This window comes from Nicotiana attenuata, unplaced genomic scaffold (assembly GCF_001879085.1).
Source record: "Nicotiana attenuata strain UT unplaced genomic scaffold, NIATTr2, whole genome shotgun sequence".
In the NCBI taxonomy this organism is placed as follows: Eukaryota; Viridiplantae; Streptophyta; class Magnoliopsida; order Solanales; family Solanaceae; genus Nicotiana; species Nicotiana attenuata.
This window is the reverse complement of record NW_017671165.1, coordinates 152712-160957: the sequence shown is the minus strand read 5'-3', so window position 1 is coordinate 160957 and position 8246 is coordinate 152712. Positions and strand designations below refer to the sequence as shown.

Here is an 8246-nt window from a genome sequence, read left to right as displayed (position 1 = left end):
TGCCGAGGCGAATGGCCCGATCCCATTAGAATAAAAAGCTTAAACGCTTCCTTGACCCCCACTCATGAATAAATGTGTGAGTTATAATTTTTAAGGAAAATCGTTCGATGAAAACACATAGCGTGTGAGAAATCCGTACGAGGAACACCATTACTCCGTGGCAAATCATGAAACTCGTGAAATCTCTACAATAGCAAGTCTATCACTCTACGCATGTCTAGTCTCAAGTCGTAATGCGAAATAAAAGAATTAAACGAGCAAAGATAATCCTTGTAGTACAACTATAGCATGGTGTGAACCTAAGTCTACCCGGACAATAACATGAATCTAACTACGTACGGATTCTCGTCACCTCGTGCGTACGTAGCCCCCGCAATAAGTTACACATATTAAATATATCACCTAGGGGTAGTTTTCCCCTTATAGAGTTAGACAGGAGACTTACCTTGCTCCGAAGTTCCATAACCGCCTCCAACGTCGCTCTAACACCTCAAATAGGTGCTTGTCGCTCTAAAACTAGTTAATCAATGTGCAAATCCATAAACATATACTCTAATACTCATTATAAATCAAATTGTAACAATTTCCAACTCCGCTCGAAAAAATCGATAAAGCCAACCCTTGGGCCCACCTGCCCGAATTTCAAAACTTTTCGAAGATAAACATTACCCATAACATTACTAACTCAAATATAAAATTTATTTCAAGTTCCATGCCCAATTTCGGGGTAAAAATCCAAAAATTCTAATTTCTAAGTTTCTTTCAAAATCTCACAAATTTCTACCATATTCCATGCTTGAATCCATATAAAAATCATGTATTTAACTAATAACGAGAAGAAATCACTTACCCCGTAATAGCTGACGAAGATGGCACTCCAAAATCGGCTCACATGGACGAAATGAAGTGGAATCAAGCCAAACCCTTCATTTTTAAAAGGACACTGCCCAACCCGACTACCGCACATGTGGCCACTTCAGCGCATCTGCGTCTCGCAGGTGCGGCCAAAACATCGCACTTGCGCATACCCTCTGCCCAACACAGCTCCGCACCGGTGATGCCAAACGCAACCCTGCGGTCTCGCACATGCGGAGACCTTCCGCTTCTAAACCTCCAACTGCCCAGCTCGCATTCCGCTGTTGCGAAGCTTTTCTCGCATCTGTGGGCTCGCAGATGCAGAAACATCCTCGCATCTACGGCCCTCCCAGCTCAGTCCAAATGTCGCTTCTGCGACCATATTGCCGCACCTACGGCCCTTTCCACTCAGGAGCGATTGCACCAAATACCAGCAGCCACAACATTTCCCCCAAACACAACTCAATACGTTAATCGTCCGAAATCCACTCGAGGCCCCCGGGACCTCAACCAAACATCCTAAAAGATAATACAGACTTAGTCGAGCCTTCAAATCATATCAAACAACACAAAAACCATGAATCACACCCCAATTCAAGCTTAATGAAGTTTAGAACTTCTAACTTCTACATTTTCGAGGCCAAAACCCAGCAAATCACGTCTGATCAACCTCAAATTTTGCACACAAGTCACATTTGACATTACGGACCTACTCCAACTTCCAGAATTGGAATCCGACTCTGATATCAGAAAAGTCTACTCCCTGTCAAACTTCCAAAACCCTTCAACTTCCAACTTTCGCCAAATGACCCCAAAATTACCTACGGACCTCGAAATCCACATCGAGACGCGCTCCTAATACCAAAATCACCATACGGAGCTATTCTCAGGCTCAAAATTCCAAACGGACATTGATAACACTAAGATACACTTCAACCAAAATTTATGAAAATCTTCTAAAATACTAACTTTCCACAATATGCGTCGAAACGCTCCCGGGTCATCCAAAGCCCGATCTGGACATACGCAAGTCCATAACTATCATACAAACCTGTTGGACCTTCAAATCCTGATTCTGAGGTCGTTTACTCAAAAGTCAAACCTTAGTCAATTCCTTCAACTTAAAGCTTCCGAAATTAGAATTTTCTTTCCAAATCAATTGCGAACTTCTTGAAATTCAATTCTGATCACATGTACAAGTCATAATACTTGAATTGAAGTTACTCAAGTCCTCAAACCGCCGTATGACGTGCTAGAGCTCAAAACGACCGGTCAGGTAATTACAGATCTTCCTTGGGCCACTACTAGAAATTCCGCCAAAACCGGCTAGGACCAACCGACCAAAGTTGGTCGGATTTCCAAAATATTTTATTTTTAATTTTTTTACGGAACCGACCAACTTAGGTCAGTTGTTTTTGGTATAAAAATGCGGGAAACTGTTTTAGAATCCTGTGAAATTTATTTTTTAAGAAATCGACCGAAATCGGTCGGTTTTTCATATAAAATAAATTAAAACTAATATTGAAAAAAATGACCAAAATTGGTTAGTTATTTATATCACTCACTTTAAAAAACCGACCGACTTTGGTCGGTAATTTTATATTTTTAATTTTAAACGGACTGAAATCGATCGGTTATTTTTGCGCAAAAATTAAATTAAATAGTACAAATAAATTAAAAAAAAGTCTTCAACCAAAATGAACCAATAGTCTAGTGGTAGAATAGTTTCATGCCACAATACAGACCCTGGTTCGAGTTCCAGATGGTATATTTTTTAATTGCATAATTAAAAATACATACCGAATTCGGTCAGAAAATACCGACCAACTTCAGTCGATTTGTTTAGCTGATTGTTTCTTTTTGGGTCGCTTCTGAAAATTAATTTACTGACCGAAGTCGGTCGGAAATTGCGACCGACTTCGATCTCTATTTTTTACCGACCAACATATTTTTGACCGATTAAATTCGGTTAGAAATTGGTCGGTTTTTCCAGATTTTAGACCGATTTCAGTCGGTATTTCTTGTCGGTGTTAGGCTGTTATCTAGTAGTGGGCATGGATCTTGCCCGAAGCATTTATATTTTGGGATGGATCTTCCCTAGGTTGCATTTACCTTATACAGTACTGAGTGACTGACTATCAGTTGCTATGTATATATTCGGGATGGATCTTCCCTAGGCTGGATTGGACATATACAATACTAAGTGATTGAGCATGTAGAGTGATTGAACATGATGTGTGGAAAGTGTGAGACAGTGAGATTGAGTACTCTCAGAGTGAGAGTACATGAGTTCATCTCTGAGATATATTGGATTTGAGATGCACACTTGGCATACAGGCATAGAGATGCATTTTCCTCATGATGTACAGTATCATGACATTCATGACTTCTCACACATATTGACATATATGCATAGAGATGTATTTTCATCATGCCATTTGAAAATGAAAGATTTACCTATTGAAAGCTTTGGAAAAAAAAAATTACAATTTTCAAACTTACTCATATTTTTGGCGATTTCGGTAAAAGATTTGGGGTTTTCACTGATATACTTGAAAAGCAGACCTATTTTCTGGAACTGTGAACGAGATGAGCATTTTATCTCCGATTTACTTCTTTTATTACTTTCATTATGTTGTGATGAAATTGTTGTTGGCTATTGGTGTTGGACTATGACCTATGTTCCAGCTCGTCACTTATTGAGTTACTTATTGAGTACATGGGGTCGGTTGTACTCATACTACACTTCTGCACCTTGCGTGAAATGTTGGATGTTGATGTTGCTGTAATCGACGGGAGCTGGAATTGAAGACGTACCTGCGTTCCGGTTGTAGCTGCCTCTTGTTCATGGTAGCCTTATATTCATAAAAATCTGTATATGTACATTTCGAACAGATGCTGTATTTATTTCATACCAGCTTTGTAAATTCTAATCTTAAGCTCATGATTTGTACTACCAGTGCTAGGGAAATGTATAGGATTCAGATATATTTTTTTTAACTTAATTATCTTATTAAATTTCATTGGAATTGAATAGTTGTTAGTTGGCTTACCTAGCGGGTTGGATTAGGTGTCATCACGGCTAGTTGAATTTTGGATCGTGACAACAAGCTACGTGAATTTTAATTGTTGGGTCCACAACCACGTTAGAGCACCATTAAAACTAGTGGCGGGTTTAAATATTTGCTATCAATAGAGGTATATATGTCCCAAAAGTATAACATACATCATATATATATAATATTTACACATAAAAGGGTAAATCTGACCCTATAAATTTTGGCTTTTTCCACTTTAGCTCGTACAAGAAATTATTTATCATTGGTAGCCGAAAAAGTGTATAAAATTTATATATTTTTTGTATATAACATACATAATGTATATACACTGTTTTAAGAGCGGTTATACAATGTCATTTTCCCTATTAATTTCTACCTAATTTCCATTTAGGGACCCAAATATGGACCATATAGTCCTAACTCTACATTGCTTTTCCCTATATAAACTAACCCTTTGAGCTGCATCTTTTGCACGAACTCACAAACCTTTCTGCAAAACAAGTTGAAGAGCCTATACTTCTTGAAAAAAACACAAATTCAACTCTAAGACTATGGATAGATTACCTAAACTTAACTCCTCTTACCTTCTTAACTAGGGCATCCAAATGTTACGCCAATAGAACATCCATCATCTATGGTGGTGTTCGTTTCACATGGAGCCAAACCTACGAGCGTTGTTGTCGCCTCGCTTCCTCTCTCCGATCCTTGAGCATGTCAAGAACGACGTGGTAAGTATATAAACAAAATTAACCTTTCAAAGTAATAGGGGAGTCAACGCGTAACTAGTAATGTTATTGCGCCACGTGACCAGGAGGTTATTGGTTCGAGCCGTGGAAATAACCTCTTGCAGAAATGCAGGGTAAGACTGCGTACAATAGACCCAACATAGTGCAAATGGAAGCCCTTTTAACCTTTCAAAGTAATAGTTCGAAATTATATACATTGCCGTGTACGATCGGCAGTGGCAGAGGCAGAATTTTTATTAAAAGGGTCAAAATAAAAAGTGGTAAATCCACGAAGATGCTAAGAGGTGTCATATGTAATATATATTTTCCGACGAAAGGGTGAACACCCTGTGAATACATGTGGCTGCACCACTAATGATCAGTGTAATTTAACCAGTTATAGCGAGTTACACTACTAGAAATTCGGCAAAAAACGATCACAACATACCCACCGACTTCGGTTGGTCAAAAAACTAACTGAAAAATCGATCAGAGTTGGTCGGGTTTTAAAATATTTTCTTTTTCAATTATATTTTACGAAACTGACCGATCAGTCAGCTTTTTTGTGCCAAAATGCGTGAAATTATTTTGAGTCTCAAAAAATTATTTTTCAAGAAACCAACCAACTTCAGTGGTTTTTTATCTATAATAAATTAAAATAACTATTCAAAAAACTGATCAAATCGGTCAGTCATTTTAAAAAACCGACCAATTTCGGTCGGTTATTTTATTTTGTTACAAAATCCTCGGTCGGTTATTTTCGTGCAAAATGCAAGAGTACAAAAAAATAAAATAAAAAGTATTAAACCAAAAAAACATCAATGGCCTAGTGGAAAAATAGTATCAGTATAGATATCGGTTGGAATCCAAATGATACATTTTTTAATTACGTAATTTAAAAAAAGATCATTTTGATAGTTTTTTTTTTTTTTTGGGTCAGTTGTGGAATTTAATTTCGGACGGTCATAACTCATCTGAATAATTCTGAATTTTTGCTCAATATAACAAATGCACATGGACTTTCACCCCATCTGAAATGTGGCATGGCCACAACAGAAACTTCTACTACATTTGGATGTCTCATAATTGCATTTTCAACTTCAATACTACTAATATTTTCTCCACCTGAAATTATCACATCTTTGCTTCTATCTTTAATTTCCAAATACCCATCTGAGTGAATTACTCCAACATCTCCAGTAAAAATCAACCATTTTTAAACGCTTCCGAATTCGCTTTGTCATTCTTGAAATATAAAAATGGTTGGTTTTTTACTGAAGATGTTAGAGTAATTCACTCGGATGGGTATTTGGAAATTAAAGATAGAAGCAAAGATGCGATAAATTCAGGTGGAGAAAATATTACGTAGTAGTATTGAAGTTGAAAATGCAATTATGAGACATCCAAATGTAGTAGAAGTTTCTGTTGTGGCCGTGCCACATTTCAGATAGGGTGAAAGTCCATGTGCATTTATATATTGAGCAAAAATTCAGAAATTAATGAAGTTGATATTATTGCTCATTATAAATCAAATTTGCCAGGATTTATGGTACCAAAAAGGTGAAATTTGTGGAAGAACTGCCTAAGACTGCAACTGGAAAAGTACAGAAACACGATTTGAGAGCAATAGCTAAGACTTTTGTTATTTCAGAAACACGATTCTTGATGTGGTGACGTTGTTGGATTGTAATAAGGGCTCGTTTGATTCGAAGACAAGTTATATATGAATTACACTGTGAGGATTATTTATGTATGAATTAGTAATACATGAACTATGTCCTTGGTGGGTGTTTGATTCATTGTACTAAAATTAGATGTACAAAGTATTATTTAAATATTTTTATTTTGTAAACTAAAAAGCAATGAGTTAATCCCACATAGTGGGGTATGGAGAGGGCAATGTGTACGCAGACCTTGTCCTACCTTTGTGGAGGTAGAGAGGCTGTTTCCAATAGACCATTGGCAATAATAACAAGAAACAAGACGGGACAACACCAAAAAACCATGTAAAAGCAGCATACACAACAAGATTTAAAAAATAAGTTATTCAAATAAGCCTACTACCAACCAAATGTGAGAGTACGTACTAACACTACATATATGAATAATCTAGACTACCTAACCTACTACCCTAATCTTAGACCTCCACACCTTCCTATCACGGGTCATGTCCTCGGTCAGCTGTAGTTGCGTCATATCATGCCTAATCACCTCATCCCAACACTTTTTCAGCCTACCTCTACCTCTCCTAAGGCCATCCAATGTCAATCTCTCACACCTCTTCCCGTAGCATCTGTGCTTCTCCTCCTCAAATGTCCAAGTCATCTAAGTCGTACTTCCCGCATCTTGTCCTCAATAGGGGCCACACCCACCTTGTCCCGAATAACTTCATTCCGAATCCTATCTAATTTGGTGTGCCTGCACATCCATCTCAACATCCTCATCTCTGCTACCTTCATCTTCTGCATGTGAGAGTTCTTGATTGGCCAACACTCAGCCCCATACAACATAGGCGGTCTAACCACCGCTATATAAAATGTACCTTTAAGTTTTGGCAGTACCTTCTTGTCACACAAAACAACGGAAGCAAGTCTCCATTTCATCCATCTCACCCCTATACGATGTGTGACATCTTCATCAATCTCCCTATCCTCTTGTATAGTAGACCCAAGGTACTTAAAACTCCCCTCCTACGAATGACTTGTGAATTCAGCCTCACCTCCCCTTCCACTCCCTGAGTAGCACCACTAAACTTACACTCCAAGTGTTCTGTCTTGGTTCTGCTCAGCTTGAAATCTTTAGACTCCAGGGTTTGTCTCTACATCTCTAACCTCGCGTTAACACCATCTCGCGTCTAGTCAATCAAAATAATATCGTCTGCAAATAACATGTACCACGACACCTCCCCTTGGATGCGGCGAGTCAGTACGTCCATCGCCAGGGCAAACAAAAAAGGGTTGAGTACCGACCCCTGATGCAACCCCATCATGACTGGAAAATGGTCTGAGACCCCTCCTACTATCCTCACACAGTTCTTCGCTCTCTCATACATGTATTTAATCACGCTAATTCTCCACTGAACCTCCCTCGGGACTTTATCGTAAGCCTTTTCTAAATCGATGAACATCATATGCAAGTCTCTCTTCCTCTCCCTATATTATTCCATCAATCTCCTAACAAGGTGAATGACTTCCGTAGTCGAACGCCCTGACATAAACCTAAACTGGTTCTCGAAAATAGATATCCTTCTCCTCACCCTTAGCTCCACCACCCTCTTCCACACCTTTATAGTATGACTAAGCAACTTAATACCTCGATAGTTGTTGCAATTTTGGGTATCACCCTTATTCTTGTACACAAGAACCATCGTGCTCCATCTCCACTCTTCGGGCATCTTTTTCGTCCTAAAAATGACATTAGATAACCTAGTGTATATTGACATTTCTAATTAACAAATAATGTTTGACTAAACATGAAATCTAAGAAATAAACAAAAACTTTTTGTACATATTAAAAATACCGTTTGGAATTTTGTTCTTAAACATATCATGAGGTCTCCATATATAGCTTCCGTACGAATATAGATTTTGGCTACTTTTAAAAAAAA

General features: G+C 38.1%; 1 long non-coding RNA gene across 1 annotated transcript; it reads left to right on the top strand.

The window, feature by feature from the left end:
* Positions 1 to 4390: 4390 nt before the first annotated feature.
* LOC109206381 lies at positions 4391 to 6438 on the top strand. Its single transcript, XR_002064847.1, has 2 exons — positions 4391 to 4642; positions 6181 to 6438. It is a non-coding gene; the product is annotated as an uncharacterized LOC109206381 (long non-coding RNA).
* The last annotated feature ends 1808 nt before the right edge of the window (positions 6439 to 8246 follow it).